A 24,306-nucleotide genomic window follows, 5' to 3' on the forward strand; every position below is an offset into this window, starting at 1 on the left:
TGTGCAATCTAAAACATTAAATAGAGAGCTGCATAAGTTATTTAAGTTCCATACTATCTAATTTTATAGAAATAGCTAAATTCTATTTTTTTCAAAATCTTAATTTTAAAGAGTTTCATTATTGTTTTTCTGCTCCTGCTAAATTGCAGTTCCCTGCCCCCTCCCCAACAACTTTTGTTTTCAACCAAAATTTCTGCTGTAATTTTGCTAGCAGCAGTAGGAAGGATACACTTCTATAAAGTTTCTTTGCTTTACTTTTAAGTGGAACCCATCATGATCAAGAGACAGCTTCTGATTAATACCAGGGTGAGAGAAGTCTTTGGGGGACCATTTATTCTCTCCATTTTAATTAATTCTCAGTGGGAAAACATACTAGTGTTGTTTAGCTTGGTTCTGGTATCACTGGGCACAGAATTACTGGTCAAATTGAGGTGGGTTAGAGGGGAAACCTTTAATAGATTTTGATGCCTCCTTACATGAGACACCATTTTTCAAGTGGAGAAAAACTTAGCCATGCTCATCTGTTCAAACTATGCTGTTCATATTTCTATCAGTGAGAAGCAAGTTTTACAGGTTAAATATATTTAACAGCAATCACTTCATAAAACAGGTAAGTTGTTATAGGTGATCTTACTTCATTCAGTTGTGTACAATCCATGACGATAAATGGACTGACTGGAAAGTTTGATTATACTCTTTTCTCCTCTTCTTCATATACCTGAAAAATAATAGAGAGGAGAAAAGAAGAATGAAAAAAAAATATAACAGAGAGGGGAAATAGTGCAAAATAAAAGATCCCTTATGTTTCCCTCTGTATAAATTATTTTCAGAAACATCTGAAAAATACTTCACTGTCAGGACGGCTAGGATCTGGAACCAACTTCCAAGAGAAGTTGTGCTGGCTCCTACCCTGGGGGTCTTTAAGAGAAGGCTAGATGAACACCTTGCTGGAGTCATTTGACCCCAGTACTCTTTCCTGCCATGGCAGGGGGTCGGACTTGATGATCTGCTCAGGTCCCTTCTGATCCTACCAACTGTGAAACTATCCCTATGAAGGTGGAATTCTATCAAGTTATGCTGAAAGTACAGTGAAGGCCCATATCTGTGCACTCCTTTATTAGCAGGACGAAATATTTCCATTTTTCTGCCTAATGTACACATTGCATGTCTTGAAGTGGATTTGGTTAGGGCAAGCTCCAAAGTGCTGCACGATTTTCAAGTAACAGTTAAGCCAGTAGCCTATAAACATCACTGAATATACGGTATTGGTGTTAATAATGTTCATCGGACACTAGACTTTACAGCAACTGCATCACAAAGCAGAAGTGCCAGAACAAGAACACATGTAGGCAAGTTCAGTATGCTGTAAAAGCTGATGGTAACTGTGCCAGATACAGACACCACCAAATCCAAAGAAGACCCTAAACAGCTAGGGATTACAGCCCTAAGCAAAACAGCTGAAGTCCCTCACATGGTTGCAATTACTGCTTTCAGAGGATAAGTCATACCATCAAGTTACCCACAATAGTTTGTGCTCATTAACTCACAGTATTTTTCACTTTTTTTTCCTGGTGGCAATATTCATATCAAGTTACCTTGGGGAAGTCTCCAATCCCATATCTACACAACCAGAACAGAATGGCCCATACTTTCTTTTTCAATACAGTGCCCTTAAGACCTTATTTGTCAAAAAAAAATGAAGCAAATTTAAACATCCACAGCAAATGCTTAATTTAGACTGCATCTATACTCCTCCACTTCCCTTTTTTCAGTGCAGTTGCATACCACACTACAATTCTGACATTTCTGAGGAGATTTACCCCATTTTGATTTCTAACTCCTTTAGTATTATTTCATAGTGGCATCACACTATGAAAGAATGCCAGGATATAATGAAACTTTATGACAAAGGGTCCGTGACCTAAAAATCTTAAAAAGCAATCACTGAAATACCAGATGCCATTTTTATAAGAAAAATGTTCAATACATTACCAGGCAATATCAAGTAACTTGTCGCTTTCATCAAATAGGAAGTAATGATTTTCCATTATTTTGATTATTTCTGATTGCCTTTCTGTTTTCCACCATGAAAAATTGCACTGCATTTGGACTAAAGTATTCAGGCTCTGCATTGCTAGAAAAGGAGGAAGTTGGGAAGAGGAAATTCTCTGTCTGCCTCCAAACTAGAGCCAGCTTCCTCTGGCTTTTATTCAAGCCTACAATGTAGAATATTAGGCTCTCAACATCAATGGATGAAGCACTGTGGAGCATACTCACAGATCCGTGGCCCCTTGCAAATCATTCTGGTCTGCTGTTAAAGTGGCCACTCATGCTGTTCTCCATAGATCAATGTACAGACCGCTTCTGTGGCACTCAGTAGTTATGCAGGTACTCCTGTCTGGCTATTGAACTGCCCAGTGCCCACAAAAACTGTCATGTGGAGCATTGCATCTTGTACCGGCTCTCTGCACCAGGATGAAATCAGCTCTGCAGTCTCTCCATGTATGGATAAAACTTTCTAAGTGTTTCGGATATGAACTATGCACATGACAATTTTCACACTCTCTTCCACACCTACACGTATTCTTCCCTTTCATTTGGTTTGTCCCTTTTCTACTCCATTTCCACACTACAGCAATTCATGCTCTTGAGAACAATTCAATGTCTTTGAACATGTGTCCTCTTCAGAACTGAACTGTTTCAAAACTTTATTTGGAGATAACAGAGAGAGAGAGAACTAAAACAAAACAAGACAACATAAATAATATACTATTTCACAACTATGAATGTGTTAAGGGATGGAAAATGGGGATGCCAAAAAATTCTGAAGCCAAAATATTGGTATCTGGCCATAAATAACTTGCAAAGAATTTCCCTGACATAAGAGAATTCACTGCTAGTGGGCAAATCTACATGTGCCCCCAACCATTAAGTTGGTACTGTACAGTTACCGCCATTACTGCGCTGTCCCAGCAGCACATGTGTTGTTTCTGACCTCACTGTGCAGTAGCTCATTGCTACTGCACAGTAGTGTCAGAATCGTGGTTTGTGCCTGCCGATGCTATGTCACTGTAGTGATGAGCTACATTGCCATAGCTCATTGCTATGGCGATGTGGCATCTCCTTTAGATGTGCCCAGTGGACGCCATTATGTAAATCCCAAACAAAAGGGTTATGTTGGCATTTATGGGGCGATGGCAGAGGTGAGGTCTATTACACCTATCCTTGGCTGATGTCAAGTCCATGAGAGGCAATGTGTCATTGGCCTAAGTCAAAGTGGCTTCTGGCTGAGACTACTGAAGAATCAGGAAGCTGGAGCCTCCTCCTTCCCAGCCATAAAATAGAATATGGCTCTTGGGAAGGTTTATCTTATACACAGATATAACAATTGTATCAGTATCACATGATACTAATACAAGGAGCAATGGCCTCAAGTACAGCAAGGTAAGTTTTGATTAAATATTAGGAAGGACTTTCTCACCATAAGGGCAGTAAAGCACTGGAACTGGTTACCCAGAGAGGTTGTAGACTCTCCACCCTTGGAGGTTTTTAAGACCTGGCTAGACAAAGCTTTGGCTGGGATGATCTAGTTGGGGATGGCCCTGCTTTGTGCAGGGGGTGGGACTAGATAATCTCCTGAGGTCCTTTCTAACTCCACTTTTCTATTATTCTATTCTAATACATGCTGTTACAAAGTAACTGTTATATGAATATAAAGCAATATACGTGTAGCAAAACCATTGCAATTTTAACCTCGTTTTAGTCAGGGTTAAAGATATAGAAATTTAGCTCACTTGTATCACTACAGGAAATGGCTAGGTCATAACAGATGATGGGCTATCTGGAGCTAAAACTCCCTCATCCCTTTTAAGGCTGTTAAAAGTTACTTCTGTCCATAGTCTTAATTGCTGTGGTAAACTACTACTCTGAAGCATTATCATGATCTCCATTGTTAATAAGTTATACATTATACCAAGCAATTTATTTGAAACAAGGGAGTTAGAAAAGGTTGAAGTTGGGTGGACTTTAAAGGAGCTGTAATTTTGCTTTGACTTATTGCTTGACTGATTTAAATGTTTTTGTTTTTTTTTTTTTTATATGTGGTTATCTAATGAGTCTGGGTAGTGAGTGACTCATTTGTTAGAGCTCCTAAATAAGGCAGAAAATTTGGGACCAGGAGTCATAACATCTGGTAGACTATGAAGTATAGATTTCAGTTTGTTGGTTCAGACCATTACATATATAAGAGCAGCTGCAACTTGATTCGATATGGTTTTGAACACTCCCTCCTAGTCTGGTGGATTTGACAGCTTTAGTTTTAGTTTGGGCCTTTTCCTAAGGCAAGAAAATGCAAATGAGGAGCAACCCAGAAATAGCACAGCATATCAATTTTGTACATCAATTTATAATGCAATGGAAACAGATGGTACATTCAGGCTCCATCAGAGGAAACCATTTGGTTTTTGGTGAATATCCCTTTTTTAGTCCTTTTAATTTTTGACAGAGTATTTGGTCTGTCTATTTCCATTACTGAGTTTTTTAACACATGAAGAAAAGAATGTCACATAAGTGAGAACTGTGTATGTCGATCCTCAGCAACATAATCAGTTTTCTTAGCAGTGATCACATCCTTATTTGTTATACTATCCACCTTGCCTATTGGTGTGGATTGTAGATAATACATGTTTTTGCAAGGATTGGAACTGGGATCCCAGTGGTTTGTGTTTGGTGAGGAAAGAAGGAGATTAGGAGGGAGTTAAAATAAATTTAAACTTATAAAAAACCAACACCATTATCGTAACTGAGAATGCATAACCTAGATCCCAAGTATCAACTTCTGTTCAGACTGGGCTTATGGCAACAGAAAGCTTCTGTAATTCACTACAACCACTGGCAACAAAACCTCAGTGATTTGACTCAGGTCCAGGAAAAAAAATTGGTTCTGCTTGGGAGGAGAGCAAAGCCCTATTTTGGGGGGCTAGAGCTGTTGGGATATTAACTAATACAGCATAGTTCCTAGGCAATCTCCACTGATGAATAAGAATGGTCAGGTATTTTCCAATACAAGTTTTTCCATCAGAAAAAAAAAAAAAAAAAGATTCTTTAAAACAGAAGCTTTTAATAGAAGCCACCTGGGAACATTTTCTCTCCTGTGATTTGTTCTACACTGGAATTCCTGTCAAAAGAAAAAAAAAAAAAAAACAACAGGAAGAGAGGGTCACACTAGAAGAGGTAATAATCTTGTTGCTAAATCATGCAGATAGAATAAAGGAAACTGCCTGATTCAGACGAGAGATTAAACCTTATTGTCTCATGTCCCAAGATTGTGCACTAATTACTGGACTATAAAGTATCCTAAGGAAAAGTCTGTCCCTGTCTTTCCTGTTGGAACTGTTCTACTTTGTATTAAGAATTAAATATCCATTGGAGGAGGTAGTTGAAAGTGGGTGTCCCACTTCTTGAGGTCCCCAACTGCCAAACTAGAGAAAGTCTCCCTTTTTCTTGCTTTTTTCTTTGATTCTCCCCCCAAAACTGAATATATACATTTTTAAATATAGACACATTTTCCAGAACAGAAAAAAACAATTCATTCAGCTCAGAGGGTGAACCTCCTAAGAAGTCCCAACTGCAAATCAACAGTATCATCACTCAGTGGAACTCAGAAGGGGAAGTGGCGATATCCCAAGGGTTTGGAACACAAAAGCCCCTGTCTACGCAGGGAGACGAAAAGTGAATTTCTGCACTATTGGATATAGGTGTTTGTCTGTTTAAAAATTCCAGTATTCTTTACATTATGGCAAACATCTGTATTCAATAAACTAAACATAAAGCATTTATCATAAAAACAATATTGCTGTATCTATCAGTGTAAACTAGGTTTAATATGAAATATTTCAACAATTTTCACATAATTTCAGATACGTAAATATTTCAGGAGCCCAATTACGTTTTCTGAATTGCTGCTTTTCCAAGACTAAACCCTGAAAACTGAAACAATCTCATATGCTGTGCTCTAAGATAATGTACTGAAGGCAAGCAGCTGCAGGAAAAGGAACCTTTGCATAATGTATGGTTCAAAGCCTTTTAACCAAGAGCAACTATGAGTTGTGTTAAAGAGAGAAATGGAAGAGAGGATGATATAGGGAGGATGGTCTTGTTTTATGGGACTAAGCTAAGAAAGATGCAGGTTCAATTCCTTACCCTATGTGACACCAGTTAAATTATTTAATTTCCTGTCAGCTTTCATTCTCCCTTCTCTGATAACAAGCCTTAATTTTTTCATCCTTGGTTTGTTCTGTTAAAGAGGTTAGCTCTCTGAAGCAAGATTCTGCATATCCTAACACAATGAAACCCGATCTGGACTCTGGACTCTAAGAAATGCCAACATAGCGTGATGCAAAGCTATGCGGACATACCTGAGCTAGCTCTAAACAACAAGCAGTATTGTAATACTCCAACTGGCTTAATGCAGCTATTCTTCTTTTGGTATCCTCATTCAAAGAGAGTTTAGACAGTTCTGCATGGCACTGCATTATGCAGTGAAAATGTACCCTAAATTCTACCATCTAATAATAATCTGTGCGTGTGTCTGTATGTAAAATGGGTACAGGGATCTGAGATCTGGGTTTTCTAAATTTAAGTCAGCTGTAAAACTGTTACACATACCCTCAGTCTTCTCCATTTGTGGAGCTCAGTGTGTACTGGGCCACCAAGGAAACCTCCACCACAATAAACTTAAAGGTTTATCTCACTCTATGTGCTAGGCAGACAAGGTTCCTTGGGTGAATTTGATATCTTTTATTAGACCAACCCAAACCCTCCAGTGCACTAGAACCACAGTGATTCTGAGGAATTTAAACATTATGAAGGCACAAAAACCCATCTCTACCTCTCATTGAATGAAGGGAACATAGGGTGAAAAACATATTCACATTAACCAATAAATAAAAAAAATTATATTGTTTACCTACATCAGTAAATGGATGATTGTAAAATCTTTGTTTACATACTTCAGTGTATTTAACTAGCATTTACGAATAAAGTAGACACAGATCAGGTGAAAATCAATGTAAATCACATGTTTATGTTCACAGATGAAACCTTATATTTTCCAGAGTGTGCTGATAACCTATTATTTCAGTAATCTGGAAGAGGTAAAACTCCCCCCAAAAGATCGAATTCTACTTCTATTTACTATGCAAATCAAGGAAAACTGTATTTTCTATTTCTAATTAAATGCCTACCTGTTTCTCAATCAGGTAAATTGCTATTAGCAGCCTGCTAAGTTATTTTAGGGACTATTTTGAACAGAACTATTCTGGTTTCTCTAATTAAGACTTCTAAAATTAATATTTAAATTTTATAATTGCTGGACTGTGGCATCCTGAGAAATAATAATTACCTGACTGATTGCAAAGTTGAAGTGAGCTGCTACATGCATAAGACTCTCTTTAATCTCGTTGCCTGTATTCCTATTCACTTGAACAATGTTATTAAGTTCTGAAGTTGATTGTACATTAATGTGAGTCAGCCGTTCCATCCTTCAGGCTCCTAAAAATAATGTTCTGTTTCTGTTGTTAAGAAAAGAAATGTCTGTCCCACTTTGAGCAATATGGGCTGGATTTCTTAACAAAACTAAGGCTGATACAACCAACTTAGAAATCTCAAAGATTTTTAGTTGAATATAAGAATCATGAAAAATAATCATTCTTGGTCCCATTACAAGTTCTGCATTTTAATTGTGGCACTGCATTTCCTTCAGGATCTCAACAAATCCAGCACTCTTTGTTATTCCAGTAGCTGTCTTGAGATCTGAGACTTCTTAGTGTCAAGGAAAAATCAATGCATTTTGAAGCCGGAATAAAATTTGATTAAATTAGTAACTTAAGAACTAGCAGGTATTGACTTGGACCGCTGGCACCCTAGAAGAGGTTAGCTTCAGTGACAGAGGGTGCAGACACACATAACAGTTGAACCACTCCAAAAATGTCACTGATTAGAAACTAGTTCACAACTGTCACAGTTCAGAGGTATCCACATGTACATTGATTGACCTATGGTGCAGATCACCTACTGAGCACTGCACTATTGTTAAACCACCAGCAGGGGGTGGGAATGAGTATTCAGTCCAGCATTCCTCCCAATGTCAAATCCCTAGCGTTTTCTCAGGGTTTCCCAAATCTTGCGGGGGGACCATTGACCAGACAGAGTGGTGGGGACAGCACTGAACTATTGTTTTGCATTTCCAGGGGCTGGGTATTCTGGGGGCTGCCCAAGGTCCCTGCCCCAGGCTTTAAAAGGACTTTCCCCAGAAAGTTGCTTAATTAATTTCAATTCACTCCCACATGCACACACACACTCTGGGGTAGATGGGTGGGTGGATGAGTGCACCTTTAATGGTAAATATCCAGCAACTGCAGAGGGAGGGGAAACTGAGTCACTGAACAATAAGCTTTTAATACCACAGAATTAGTACAGGAATTCCATGTAGTATTGTTAGTTCCATGCTCCAGTGTGAGTTGGCCAATTGATTGTTACTTGGTCCTCATCAGGAAAGGGATGCACCCTCCCCACACACCTGAGTTGTGAGTAGTACTGGAACAATCAGTGGGCAGAGGAGGAGGAAGAAGGGGGAAGAGAAGCAGTGTATTGGGTGCCTTGAGGACTGACCATCATTAGTCATGTAAATCCTGTCACCCTCAAATAACATTGAATTAGTTCACAGACTATGCAACACCTGCTGCAGTGCCCACTGCTCAAAGGCACATGTACAATGAAAAATGTTGGAAAATACAATAAATGAGCACAAGCATGTATAACAAAATGGTCAAATGTGCAGTAGAGACATAAGAAGTTCACAGGGAACAGTCTCAAAATAATAGCTCGTTATCCAGGTAGACTTTTGAAATGTTCCAGGAGGTTGAAACCATTTTCAACTGTCTAAATCAGGGATGCTCAACCCTCAACCCACAGGCCAGATCCAACCCACACAGCCATGTGATCTAGCCTGTGGAGTTCTCTAAGGGGGGCCTGATGGCAATTAATGCTGCCACCATTCCCCCACTGCCAAATTGTCAAGCCCTGAAGGTAGAAGACATGGCCCCATGTATTAGATCCAGCTGGTGCATGCAGGGCCAGTTCTGGATGGTATGCCTGATAGGGTATACATGAGGTCGGGGGCAGGGAGACTAGTTTGATCTGCTACACAAAGGGTTCAGGATAGGGTCGGAGAAAGGGGACCAAATCAGCATGCGTAGGGCTAAGGATGAGATGGCAGGCCTGTTCTGATCCCCATGGGGCCAGGGACTCAGGCATGCAGGACCAGGGCCTAATCCAGTGCATCCAGTACATGCCAGTCAGGTCACTGCCCTACACATGCTGGATCAGGACGACAGACTGGATCCAGCCTGCAGACAGACCCCACACCAGTTATCAGGCCCATGGGGCCAAAAGGTTGTCCACCACTTGTCTAAGTAGTATGTGTCAGCACCTACAGGCATATTTTGGGCATAGGAGAGGGAAATAGTTTTATCAGTATGTGTGAGGACCTCAATACATACTGAGCAGGAAGGAGCATAGGTGAATTTAAAAACTACAGTTTAAGACAGGGTGCTGGTACACTATTATCTTTGTGCTTTATTTTAAGGATCCAAAAAGTCTAGACTGTTTCTGACAGAGGCTAGTGACTGATGTTCCAGCTTTATTCCTTTTCTAGCTTGGGGGTAGAGATAGAAGATTCAAGTGGCCTCAAAAGGATTGAAATTACTTGATTTTGAGGGTAAAGCTAAGTAAACATGAAGAGCAAGTTTACTCTTATGAAAAAACAATTTTCCATTTCTGGCATCAGAAACTTGCAATACCCACTTAATTTATGGACTGGCAAAATTGCTACTAGGCAGGTAATCTTCCATGACAAGAAGATCATAGGAGTAGTTCTCAAAGTAGAAGTTAACCTCTTTATCATGAGAAAATAATTTTTTTTTTTCCACATGATAGCTCTCACCTGTGGTATATGGACTGTACCTTTAAGGAGCCAACAGTGGGATGACTCAGTCTCTCCCCCTGATGCCCTATAGATTCATAGATGTTAGGGTCGGAAGGGACCTCAATAGATCATCGAGTCCGACCCCCTGCATAAGCAGGAAAGAGTGCTGGGTCTAGATGACCCCAGCTAGATACTCATCTAACCTCCTCTCAAAGACCCCCAGGGTAGGGGAGAGCACCACCTCCCTTAGGAGCCCGTTCCAGACCTTGGCCACTCGAACTGTGAAGAAGTTCTTCCTAATGTCCAATCTAAATCTGCTCTCTGCTAGCTTGTGGCCATTGTTTCTTGTGACCCCCGGGGGCGCCTTGGTGAATAAATACTCACCAATTCCCTTCTGTGCCCCCATGATGAACTTAAAGGCAGCCACAAGGTCGCCTCTCAACCTTCTCTTGCGGAGGCTGAAAAGGTCCAGTTTCTCTAGTCTCTCCTCGTAGGGCTTGGTCTGCAGGCCCTTGACCATACGAGTTGCCCTTCTCTAGACACTCTCCAGGTTATCCGCATCCTTCTTGAAGTGTGGCGCCCAGAATTGCATGCAGTACTCCAACTGCGGTCTGACCAGTGCCCGATAGAGGGGAAGTATCACCTCCATGGACCTATTTGTCATGCATCTGCTGATGCACAATAAAGTGCCATTGGCTTTTCTGATGGCTTCGTCACACTGCCGGCTCATGTTCATCTTGGAGTCCACTAGGACTCCAAGATCCCTTTCCACCTCTGTGCCACCCAGCAGGTCATTCCCTAGGCTGTAGGTGTGCTGGACATTTTCCTCCCTAGGTGCAGCACTTTGCATTTCCCCTTGTTGAACTGCATCCTGTTGTTTTCTGCCCACTTGTCCAACCTATCCAGGTCTGCCTGCAGCTGTTCCCTGCCCTCCGGCGTGTCCACTTCTCCCCATAGCTTTGTGTCATCTGCAAACTTGGACAGAGTACATTTGACTCCCTCGTCCAAGTAACTGCTGAAGACATTAAAGAGTATCGGTCCAAGGACCGAGCCCTGTGGGACCCCACTGCCCACACCCTTCCAGGTAGAGACCGACCCATCCACCACGACTCTCTGGGTGCGACCCTCTAGCCAATTTGCCACCCACTGGACTGTATAGTCATCCAAGTCACAGCCTCTTAACTTGTTCACCAGTATGGGGTGGGAAACCATATCGAAGGCCTTCCTGAAGTCTAAGTATACGACATCCACCCCTCCTCCTGTGTCCAGGCGTTTCGTAACCTGGTCATAGAAAGAGACTAGACTGGTCAGGCACGATCTGCCCGCCACAAACCCGTGCTGGTTTCCCCTCAGAATAATTTGCCCTGCCAGGCTCTCACAAATGTGAGCCTTGATAATTTTTTCAAAGACTTTACCAAGGATGGAGGTGAGACTGACTGGCCTATAGTTGCCCGGGTCCTCCTTCCTCTCCTTTTTGAAAATGGGGACCACGTTAGCCCTTTACAGTCCTCCGGGACTTGGCCCGTGCGCCACGAGCGTTCGAATATTCCCGCCAGTGGCTCTGCAATGATGTCGGCCAGTGCCTTCAGCACCCTCGGATGGAGCTCATCCGGGCCTGCCGACTTAAAGGCATCCAGTTCTTCCAAGTGACTCTGCACCACCTCAGGATCTACGTATGGAAGTCTGGCGCCTTGCTGCTGCCTCTCTACAACCCCAGTGAGAGACTTGTCTTGCCCCTCACTTAGGAACACTGAGGCAAAGAACTCGTTGAGGAGTTCAGCCTTGTCCCCCCTGTCTGTCACCAATTGTTTCTGCCCATTTAGCAGGGGTCCTATTCCTCCCTGGGCCTTCCTTTTACTCCCAATATATCTAAAAAACAATTTCTTGTTGTCTTTTACTTGGGTTGCCATCCTCAGCTCCATGGTAGCTTTGGCTCGCCTAACTGCCTCCCTACAAGCACGAGCAGAGGAGGTATATTCATCTTTAGTGATCTCACCCCGTTTCCACTTTTTACGTGCTCCCCTTTTGGCCCTTAGGCTGCCCTGGATTTCTGTGGTCAGCCATGGAAGCCTCCTGGCCCCTTTCCCTGGCCCTGTGGGTATGGTTTGTGGTGATGGCTGGTTATAGTTCTCCCTGCAAGCTGTAAGCATGTGAGTTGCTGAATACTGTTCCTAATAAAGAGAAAGCTGTTTACCACCCCACCGGTCTCTGCTGAATGCTGACTCAAGGACAGAACCCCAAAGGCACAGAGGTCTGAGTGAATACCGCATCCCTAGAACTCAATGGCATAGAGAAAACATTATATCACCAGACACCACCTGTCTGCTCCTTCTTCTCCTATTGGAATGCCATATTTGTGCAATAGCTGTCTTATCATCACAACTTTGTGCATTGCAGGCCTGAAGAAATTCTAGCTGTTTCTCCAGTGAGATCTCTCCCCTTGTCCACTTGCTCCCCTTACCTTTAAACAATATGGACATGTCCCCATGAGAAGGAACATGTGTTTCCCAAGGGACAAGTAGTAGTGGCACACTTTGTGCTGCTGCTACTTGTCCCTGGGGAATGACCATGCCATGAGTGCTCTGGCATGTGGCACATTGCCCCGGGTGGGTTAGGGAAGGCTGGAGCCAGCAACTGTGCTGGTCCCAGCAATCTTACCTGGGGTCGAGTGGACCTCTTGGAGCTGCAGCCATGGTGCTCTTGTAGTAGGGAGTGCAGTTGGCAGCCAGAATGTGGCTCCAGCCAACCAGGCTCTAGTTTTGGGTGGTGCACACTGCCACCATGTGCACCACCCCACTTTAAGTGCGGATTTTTTTTACTCCTGGGGTGAAAAAAAAAGAACCAATCCTACACTGCAAAATAGCACCATGGGGAACATCTGCCTGTGCAGCATGTATGGTATGTGGCCCCACACACCGATCTGCCATGCCATGGACCGCATGTCTACGCTTGTCTGGACATACCCTATGGTTTTTATTTCCTTTTATATGGAAGTCATTCTCTTCCTTTCTTATTCTCCTTACTTTAGCTCCATTTCTTTTATAAAGTTTTTGAGATGAGGTGAGCAGAACTGAACAGTCTTCAAAGTCTTTACACAGATTCATGTGATTTACGAATCTCTTGGTTTTCATTTAACTCTGACAGCTCATTTTGCTGTGTACAATATTTAGACTTGACTTCTAGGAAGTGCTATAGTGCTAAGACCTGCTATATTTTCCATTGATTCACATGAGTACATTATTATTTCATAGTAATTCCACTTTTGTGGAATTACAAACAAACATTGCTTTGAAATATTTTGTGACATTCTTTAGAGAACATTTACAAAAGAAAACAATATAAGATATCTGTGGAACGTATCATAAGAGTATTGTTTGGTTTATATGTTCTTTAGCTTGTCAAGAAAAACATTGATTTTTTTTTTTTTATCTTAAGCATCTTAAAAATGTTAAGATATTTCCATCTTAATTGCTGCCCTTTGAAAAGTGATTCCCTTCCTCAAATCAGAGGAGTGAAGCAGAATGAATTTCATGGTTTTAATTGTTCCAAATTCATTCACTACTTTCAATAATTAACAAGTCTCTAATTATGGGTGCATAGGGGTTTTCATATTTAACTGCAAAGTGCAAATGTTGAAAGTCAAGGTATCTCAATGGGAGAAAGACACAAAATATTACAGTATATGCTGAATAGAAAGTTTTGTTCTTCTGATAGAAGTTTAAAGAATTCCCATGCTAAAGGTTTCTTTAAGTGACTTTAAAAAAATCTTTGCTTTACCTAAGAGCCATAGAAAAATGCAGTTTTAAAGCAAGATAGAGCAGTTAGGCTAAATATAGTAAGGCTGTTTTGCAAGACATACATTATTAGCTAACAGGGTCATTAATGTATGTGAATTTACACCTCCTTTGATCAGTTGGTTGGTCTACCCAATCTGATTCTGGTTATTTCAGTCTCAGCTAAGTGAAGCCTTCTTTTCTGAAAAGAAAAAATGTTGAATGTTCACACTGGGTCATCCTGCATTACACTGAGTGTGCATAAGGCTGGTTGAGTGTTTTTCAATGGAAAACTTGGTTTTCAATATCTTTTTTCAGAAAAAAAGTTCTTTCTATTTTTAGAATGTTTTTAATTAGCAAAATAAATATCTAAAAATGGAAATATTGTAAACAAAAACCAAATGACTTTGATTGGAAAGCACAATGCTCCTGAACTGCAGTTTTCAGGATGCACCCAAGTGGCATTTCCAAATTGAAATATTTTAGTTTTTAGCTAAAATATTTCATGGGTTTATTAAAGTATTTTTCATCAGGAATACAACTTTTTGTGGAAAATTTCATGACAATGATTTTATGTTCATATTCATCAGAACTTTTCATAGCAGATTCTCCCTGTGCTATTTCCATTTCTAAATGAGTGACTGGAATGGGGAGAGGGCTAGCAGAAGTCTTCTGCTAGACTAATTAGATCCACAGTAAACATCTTGCATTTACACATCCAGCCCTATTAAGCTGCAGGAATCTAATAAACTCCACAGCAGGGTAGTATTTGGAAATACAAGTATTACCCTGCTGTGGAGTTTTTACTCTGCAGTACTGAACATGTAGACACTGATGTAGCTGGAGGAGGCATGAGGGTGTTTCAGTGCAGGGGCTGCTTGCCAGCCAACTCTGCACTGGAGCAGCCCTGTGCCCCAGCCAGCTCCTCCGCAGCATGTTGAGCCAAGTCAGAGCAACCCCGAGCTGTCAGGCTGACCCCCTGGGCCACCTGCTAGCAGGGGCTGCTCCAAGCTGGCTCAGTGTGCTGTGGTTCTGGGCACATGTTCAAACGGCATGCCCAGGAGCAATAAACTCCATCCAGACTTCATTGCTGCATGCTAATAGCACATGTAGATGTGCTCATTGTTCACTAGAACTGAATCAAACTGAAACTATTAAACCTTGAGGCTTACCATCACAAATAGTGATTGTGGTCCTTTTCTTTCAGTTTTGTTGATCTTTGTGCACCTTCTGCAGATTCTTGTCTTTCAGTACCCCATTCCTGTTTGCTGTTTATCCTTCAGAACTTCAGAGTGGTGGATGTCTGATTAGCATAAGGAAACCTTGATTCAAGATAGAAAAGGGTGGAAATGAGCAGAACTTACTGCCGTGACTTGTAAGAAAGAATTTATGCAGATCATATTAATTTATTTTTGCAAGAGAATGTGTCTGCATCGGATACTAACATTGTATTTATTGGAGAATAATAATGTGCTAACAAAAATTAATACACGGATGTGGTAGCATCGTTTGGGGAGTGATAACATGGCATGGTTTGGGGAGAGATTACCTAGTCTGAGGCTTCATACAGACATGGCAGCTAGAAGTGTGGAGGGTTAGATCACATTAAAAATGGCCCCCTGATCTAACTCAGTAATTAGATGCCAGGAGCCTTATCTAAGGTAAGTTGGGGTAGGGGGACAGGCCAGCAGGGGGCTTGGGAGGCTAGTGGAGTCCACAGGGGCAGGGGTGGTAGGATTGGAGTGGCTCTCCAATCCTGCCAACCCCCCCTGGACAATTCAGCCCCTGATCCTGCAGACAACTCGTGGGGCCAGTTTTACCAGAGTCCATATGTCTGGAGTCCAAGTGAAGTAAGGCTTTAGGGGGACTTGTGGTTCCACAGGGGAGATTGGTGGGATTGGAGCTATGCTCAGAACATATACAAAAGTCCAATTAGATCAATTTAACCATACCTAGTCTAACTTTGTGCATGCCTAAGGTACAGTTAAATTAGTTTGGGTCAGACATTTTTGACTGATCTAACCTTCCTGTAACTTCTGTACAGTTCACACTTAGATTAACCTAAATAGGGATCTAAGTGTAACATCCACACATGGGTGAACTAAGTTAGATTGGGTAGCTATTTTAATGTGATCTAGCCTCCCCCTAACCTCCCCAAATATCTGTATATTGTACAGATTGTCTTGGTGAGCCCCTCACTCTTAAAAACTGAATGTGACATTTGACAACGGGGAGACCTTAGTTATTTAACACTTCATCCTTCATGCCAAAGACGTTTTTAAGTTGCATGCCTATCTACATTCCATGGAATTAAGTTAGTGGAGTAGATGCATTTCAGTGAGACAACGTCCTTGCCTCTCTGCTTCTCTCCTGATTGTTTTCTCTCTTTCTGAGGCCCAGCTACTACACCCCTAAATATTACTACCACTACGCCCTTTCTTACTGCCTTTCTTAGATGTTGCTGTCTGTATAATACCTGATGATGCCTTTACCTCAGTGGCCTCTTCCCATCATTTTTACCCCAGTCTGTTTGTGCCTCTGAAACTTCTATTCATAATGCTAAGTATAAAAGTAGATTGGGATGGGGGGCTGAAAAATTACATGGAAGAGGAGTTACAAACCAAGGGTCTCTTGTGGTGGGTGAAAATGTACTTGAACAATCTCTACCACTCACTGTACATACAAAACACTTCCCCCCCAGTACACCAGAGAATGTGATTTGGGGAATGATTGATGGGGTGCCTCCCTTCACTTTTGAGGGGGATGAAGTATATGAATGACATGAATGACCCCAAAGAAAACATCTTGGTTTTAAGAGATGGGAGATGATAGGATCGTAGGAAGGTAGGGCTAGAAAGAATCTTGTGAGGTCATTGAGTCCAGACTCATGCTCAAGGCAACATCCCTGACTAGACCATCCCAGTCAAGTATCTATCTAACCTGTTCCAGAGTTAGAGATTCCACGATTTCTCTAGGTAGCCTGTTTCAATGCTTGACCACCTGCGTGGTCAGAAAATTCTTCCTAACAACTAACTTAAATTTCCTCTGCTACAGCTTGAGGCCATTGTTCCTAATCCTGTTCCCCACAGCCACAAAGATAATCCCATCTCCACCCTCTCTATAATCACCCTTCAGGTATTTGAAGACTATTATCAAATTTCCCCTCAGTCTTCTCTTCTGCAGACCAAGTAACCCTAGTTCTTTCAGCCTTGCTTTATATATTATGCTTTCCAGACCCGTTTTCAATTTGTCACTCTGCATGTAGCTCTTTCCAATCTGGCCACATCTTTCTTGAAGTGTGGGGCCCAAAACAGGACATAGTACCTCAAGTGAGGCCTCATCAATGCTGCATAAAGTGAAAGAATCATTCCCCTTGATTTGCAGGTGACACTATTTTGATATAACCTTGCATGCTGATAGCCTGTTTTGTTTTTTTTTGGGGGGGGGGGGTTGTTTTGGGGAGGGTGGAAGGATAGGGGCGCAATAAGAGCATACTTTTGGCTTATATTCAGTTTATGGCCTATTGTAATTCCAAAGTTCCTCTCTGCAGTATTGCAACCTAGCCACTCATTCCCCAGTCTTCATTATTTGTGAGTTTTGAGTGTAATTAAGTGCTATCCAAAACTGGTATCCCTTTCCTAGTTTTAAAGTTAGTAAGGATGGATTGGGAAGGGGGTAAAGGAGACCCGAGTAGGTTACAGTTACTAATTAAAAATATTTAACTACAGAAATTGAAGACCAGGGACACACTAATAATTCCCCATATGTAAAAAATGCCAAGTTTTACATTTATTAGAATTCTAAAGTTTGTTACATTAGGATGATCCAGGATCTTTACTGGTTCACATATGAGGCCCCATTGTTGCTTCAAGTCAAGAGGTAAAAGGTACAGTACTACAGATTCATTTACTTTTCCATCTTTATAGAATAACCCCAGCCAAAATTTCCATTTGCATCTTCATATCTGTCACCATTCACAAAAGGCTAGGGTTGTTACATCAGTACATTTAGAATGAACTTTCTACATAGAAAGTAACGGTCTCCTCATTTTCTCACAAGTTATTTGTAGGTGTACATTAGCTTAAAAAGTATGCATGTGCATATAAACCTGCATACATACAAATATTTTCTAATTTTTGTTTTTAAACTGTAGAGAATTGCACTTCCCAGCCTTTGGTTCAATAAACAGAAATAAAGTCTTTTATAGTAAAAAAATAAATAAATAAATAAATAAAATCAATGATCATTTGGACCTATTCAAGCTATACTTTTTAAGCCTGATTAGTGAGAATAACAATCCTTCCAAGGAACAAAACTGTGATTATATTAAGTAGAACTGACAAAAGTTCCATTAGGAAACGACTCATTCTTCTATGTTTTCCTATAATGCCAGTTTTTAAAACAAAAAGTCCCACATTTTTCTGTAAGTTGACAGCCAGAAACAGAAATTCAACTGAAATATCTCTACATTTATGAAAAAAAGAATTTTATTATCAAGATTATACTGCCATCTATTGGGTGCCATTATCCTACAGATGAACTTATTTTATTTTCTGGATTTATCAAGATCAAACAAACTTAAGTGTGATTCACTTGATTTCCTTTGGATTTTTATTGACAATTATATAATAACCATATTTTATTATCATATTTCATATAAACAATTCTGTCCCCAGTTTGCTACCATGACTAAATTATATATATGGAGAGATATTTCATCATAGTGCCAAGAGGAAAACTAAGCGACAAATCATTGGAAAAAAGATTGTAGAAATACTACCTTGTATCTCAAAGATCATATGGAGATGTTCTCATACACTGTGACAGTAAGTAGAAACATATAACTTTATGTATGGAAAAAAAGATCTTATTTTTATGTAAGTGACATCCCTATGCTATACAAAGAGATCTGTGTGACAGACTCCAAAAAATGTGAAAGTAACCCAGTGTAACTCTGAGAAAATGGTTTGCACATTTGGATGTGATTTATCTTTGCCATAACTGAAGTTCTGACAATTTGTGATTTTTTTTGGAGAGGCTTATTTAGTATTTCTATATACCGCATAGGCCTATCTCTGGGTTTCTCTCTAAGAGCCCTGTTTACCCCTTTTGATACAATGAAGCCACTTTTTGCCTCTCTCAGCTGTGTCCTCTTTCTCTGACTCTTTCTATTTTAAACTCTTTCTTCAAGTCTATTCACAGTATCTAACAAAGTAGGCTGTTGCCTATGAAAATACATGTCTCTTTGAACCAGTTAATCTCTAATGTACTACCCTTCCCTGCCTCCTGCTTGGTTACAGACTAACACAGCCAGTCATCTCTGGAATAGATAGCTGTAAATTGTATAGCCTTTATAGAAACTACATTATGGGTATTGTTATTAATGATTTAGTCCATTAACAGGTAAAGACTCATGAAAGTAAGGATGAAGTTACACATTATACATAGATTATACTAAGGTTATTTAAGACACAAGCATTCACACCTTAAAGTTCATTAACTCATGCTAAATGATCTGTGAGCTTGTCGAAGTTATGCCCAAGGCAACTGTTAATTCTGGCACATGCTGCCTAGCTCTAGTGAGGGTTACTTCATTCTTCTCCATGGAGATAAAATTGAGCAATTTGCAGTCCACCAGCATCCCAGAATGCACTACTCCTAGCTCTGCCCCAACCCACAGTAGGGATAGAGCTCAGGAGTCCTGGCTTCTGGTCACACCCCTGCTCACCAGCACTCTAGCGGTAAATCAGAGCTGTGCAGACAAGAAAAGGTATTAAATCTTAATGTACAACTGCTCACAGCACACTCCAACTTTAACACCGCTCAACTTTCCATCGAATTAGTAGGGTGTAAGTGTAATGTGGAACTTCACCCAAAATTTAACAGAGTGAATTAAAATATAGGAAACTCAAAGTTTACTTGTTGGGGAAAAAAAAATAAGCCTACTGCTCCCATGAATATTGTGGAGATTTGGACATTTCACAGCAAGGCTCCACTCTGAAAAAAAACAATGTAAAATGATCTTTTGCACTAAATGAATCTATTCTTTCTGTGTATTCAATCTTTCATTTGCTTATGTTAGCTAAAGCCATATACTGCTAGTTTTCATCCTTTTATGGTTTGCATTTACAGGAGAATAAGCTAGATTTTCTTCTGGTCCAGGCACCAAAACAAGGTTAATTTACTACTTTAAAATTTTAATTGTTCAATCTCTATTATAGTTCATTAAAATGGACCCAGTTTGATTTTCTGGTTCCAATTTGAATTCTTAAGGTTCCTGTGTAGGAATTAATAAGCGTCTACTTGCAAACTGAGAAAGATTTGATCTGGAATCACTTAGACAAAGACAAAGACAGAATCCCACAATATAATTTTTCCAGGCATATTGAAGACAATTTCTTCAAAATCTCATTAAAAGAACTGTTTTAGTTAAAAACTATAAAGTTTTGATAATTCTTTACAGGGGAAAAATGGACTGACTTAGGGAATGTATTATGGAATCATTCCCCATCACTAGGTCATGTCCCATTGTAGGACTTGTATTCTATTAGATGAGCATTACCTTGTCATCAAGGAAATCTGTCTGATTGGATTAGATAGAAGAGAGAAAGAATGATCTTGTGTTTAATGTCAGTGTGGTTCTGCCAAAGACTTCTTTTATGGCCTTAAGCCAACCATTGAATCTCTCTGTCCCTTAGATCCCCAACATTAAAGGGTGGTAGTAACACTTCTCTCCCTTGCAATTTTATGAGGATAAATTCAGTGCTCTGTGACTATTACAATTTATTTCCAGATATTATAGTGATAACCACAGTAATGTCTATACTTAACTATGATTAGACAGGATTTAAGGGCATGTTGGGAGAACTACTCTGAAACACCCAACCCATTCACTCCCACACTGTGGGCACCAAGTCCCAGAAAGATGACAAAGTAGTGGCCTTTGAGCAGTACAGAGTTCAAACCAATAAGTAAACCAAAGCCAGAGAGATTAAGACTGCTAAGGGACACTCACTTGTTGCTACTATAAGGCAGATATTTTACCTCATTTTGAGGAGTCAAAACACAGAGAGCAGGAGTGAGTTCATGAGAAGTGCTCAGGGATGGTAGTCCTACGTTGGCTTGGACACACCTTACCTGCCTTGCTAGAGTTTCTACTTCACCATTGCTCTAAAAAAAAAAAAAAAAGCCAACATGCCTCCTTATCCTGGGAGTGGGAGGCTGCAATTTTGACAATGTTGCCTCCCATGCAGTTATATTGATCTTAATGACTTGGGAGGTCCCCAGTCCCAGCAGTCCTCCTTCCACTCTCTGAATTCAGAACTCAGAGAATCTCTTCTCAGAGTGAGATTCTGGTTAGGTAAGCTACCCATCAGAGTCATCCTAATCTTGACTCCAGTTTCAAATTCTGGTTTCTCTATGATTACTGGCCATCCTGGTCTTGTCAGATTCTTCTAACCCAAATGTCTGCTGCACTTCATTGCGCTGTCTCCCCTGGGTGTGTGAAACATATCAGCTTTACTAACATTACCTCTAAGCCCTATCTAAAATGCATATTGCCTTACTATCTAACCAAGTGTTTGTGCCCATACAAAGTGCATAAGGTTGAGACCTGAACTATTAATGTGAGGAAGGGTTAATCCTTATCTTGTTTCCAGTCAGGAGCACTCAGCACTTCCTTAATCTTAGGTTCCAGGTATCCCTCCTGTCCATCCCATGCCACAGACTTGACGGAAAAAGTTTCTGCTCTTTTGCTGGCTCTGACTATCTCCTCCGGCCCCAGAACACTCTCACCAAATTCTTAGGTCCACAGCGAGATTTCTGATCTTCCTCGCTTGGGACTCTGTGCCAGTCTCCACACTCCTCCTCAGCCACTGGCTCCACCGAGCATCTCTAGCTCTCTCTTTCCCTCCCTGAATCACCATTCTGATTCACTTTTAACTGGCAAGCCTGCATATACACAGGCCAACTGTTTCTTGAAAATGGCATGGGATGCTGCCCCGTGCCCTTTCTCACGCCACTCCAGTAGCTTTCTGCATTGATCTTCTCCCTGACAACATGGTAAAATCTTCTTTAATCCTTTTTTATTCTCATTGTCTTCACATATCCCCCTCTTTTCTCACTGGGATTTGCCAATATCCTTTTGATAAATTGGTGGTGGATATAAATCTGACCTGACCTATTTTATCTAGGAGCTCCTCATTTGGTGGCACATGTGATTGCATTTAAATGTCAAAAATCAACAGTCTCAGCTAACCATCTGATTTTGGCACAGCAACCAGTGAGCTTTGCCAAGGACTCCTGGACTCTTTGATTACCCCACATCATAAAATCTTGGGGAACTCCTTTCTTATTGGGCCATATACATGATGGAGGATTCAATGCCATCATTCTCTTACTACCTTATTTTGTGGTGTGCTAATTTTGTGTTTCATTTCAACAGTCCTCCTGGGTTTCTCTTGAAAGACATCCTGATATTGTTCTATTACCTTTCTTAGCTCTTGCTGTTGCTCTGTAGCTGTTCCCTGATATTCTACTCTTCTTCTGGTTTTCTTCTACCTCTGGGTCAAATTTTTCCTGCATAGGGTCTGGATTTAAGAGCCACCCATCCTGTGTTGTCTATTCCTTTAAAAGATTAACATGCTAAACTGTTTTTTTTCCTTCTTGTGCCCCGATTTGTAAGCTTTTTAATTGACTGGGCTGACTCTTCCTGTTATTACAAATGGTCCCTGCCAGCACATCAGGAATTTACTTATAGTACTAGGGAGCAAGACTAATACATAGTCACATACTTGAAAATCCCGTTCCTGCACTCTACGATCATAACTGTTGCTGGGCCTGTCCAGGGTTAGCCTGAGCCCTCATTCCTGCCTCCTCCAGCATGTCCCCCATCTCTTCTATGTATTTCTCAGCAGATCCTACTTCCTGCACTTTCCCAACCTTCATGGACTACATCGCGAAGGCTGCAAGGGCAATGCCCATAAATTTTATTCAAAAGGTTAGAATCCTGTAGACGATTGGGGCACACTTCTAACCCCAAATAATAATGCCAGGACCAGCATATCCCATTTTCAAGGATTATCCTGAGCACGCTTTTGTAACATTTGTTTTAATACCATTAAATCATTCAACTAAGCTGTTAGTTTGCAGATGATAAGTGGCCATTCTAAGATATTTAATGCTCATATTATGACATAATTATGCTACTACCTAGGACATAAATTTCATCCTCTGATTGATCAGTATTCCTGGGACATCCACCATGGATATCCATTTCCCAAGCTCTTCAGCCAGCATGGATACCCATTTCTGGAATACCCACCTTGGATATCCATTTCCCAAGCTCCTCAGCCATACAACTACCTGTAAAAGCTCTCAAAGAAACAGTGCTGGAGTATCATGTCACATAATCAATAAAAACAAATATAAATTGATGACATTAACTGCTCCAAAGTAATGGAGCCACTACATCCAATGCCACTCGCTGAAAGGGCTTTCCCAGCATAGGCATGGTGTCACAGCGGGGTCCTACCAGAGGGCCATGATCTCCTTAAGGTCCCCTTCCTCCATGCCAAGTCGGTCCAAGGGCACCCTCTAATTCTCGCCCGCCACCTCTTTGATGTTTAAATAAGTTTGGGAGGCTGCCTTACGCCCTCTTGGTCACTTCTCAGTGTTGATTCAGACCCCATGGTTTCCCAGACTCTTTGTGGGTCTCACTCTATGATGGGTGCTTCCCGGGCACCCTAGCCTTAGGGGCTATGCGTGGCTCCTACCACCCCTTATACCACGCCCCAAGCCTCACAGGTGGAATAGACGTTGGTCTGTCAAATATACACTCGCCCTCTCTGGGGTCCTCTCCATAGCGCTGCCCTCTCTCAGGGATTCTCTGCAGTGCTGCCCTCTCTCTGGGGCCTCCGCAATAATGCCGCCCTTCTCTCCAGGGCCTTCTCCACAATGCTGTCCCTTTCAATGATGCTGCCCCCTTCTCTGGGGCCTTCTCAGGAATGCCGCCCCTCTCCTGGGGCTCTCTGTGCCCACACTGGGCCTTCTCAGTAAAGCCGCCCTGTCTCTGGGGCTCACCACACTGCTACCCCCTTCTCTGGGGTTCACCACACTGCTACCCCCTTCTTTGGGGCTCGCCACACCCGCACTGGGGCTTCTCAATAGCTCCCCCTCTCTGGGGCTGGGGTCTATGCACCTCATACACTGCACCCTTACTGGTGCTGGGACCCCCACACTGCTGTGGGTCCCCTATGAGGTCTCCTACAACCCCTAATAGCCTCTCCCAAACCACCGGTGTAACAACAACAAAGCAAAACACAAGCCCCTAGGCTGTAACATAACTTAAAGCCACCTGGCTAAAACCATGTTGCTCAGATATTTTAGAGCTGCCATCCTTTGCTCAGCTTAAGCTGTACCTGCGGTCAGGCTTCTTCTTGCATCCTGGCTTAGGAACTCCTGACTCTTTGGCTGCTGGCAGGAAGCTGCCTCTGGCCTCAGCTCCTTGGGTTTATAAAGGGAACCAGGCCCTGCCCCTTCTGGTCAGCT

The 24,306-nt window shown here is 41.5% G+C and overlaps 1 long non-coding RNA gene across 2 annotated transcripts; it reads right to left on the reverse strand.

The window, feature by feature from the left end:
* Positions 1–363: 363 nt before the first annotated feature.
* On the reverse strand, positions 364–24,237 carry LOC132248348 (uncharacterized). Of its 2 annotated transcripts, none has more exons than XR_009459524.1 (3): positions 24,177–24,237; positions 14,931–15,080; positions 364–718 (listed from the first exon to the last, which is right to left on the reverse strand). It is a non-coding gene; the product is annotated as an uncharacterized LOC132248348 (long non-coding RNA). The 2 variants fall into 2 exon arrangements; XR_009459525.1 differs by lacking the exon at positions 364–718 and adding an exon at positions 13,541–13,960.
* Positions 24,238–24,306: the final 69 nt, after the last annotated feature.

The sequence above is a fragment of the Alligator mississippiensis genome, chromosome 2 (genome assembly GCF_030867095.1).
Source record: "Alligator mississippiensis isolate rAllMis1 chromosome 2, rAllMis1, whole genome shotgun sequence".
Lineage (NCBI taxonomy): Eukaryota > Metazoa > Chordata > Crocodylia > Alligatoridae > Alligator > Alligator mississippiensis.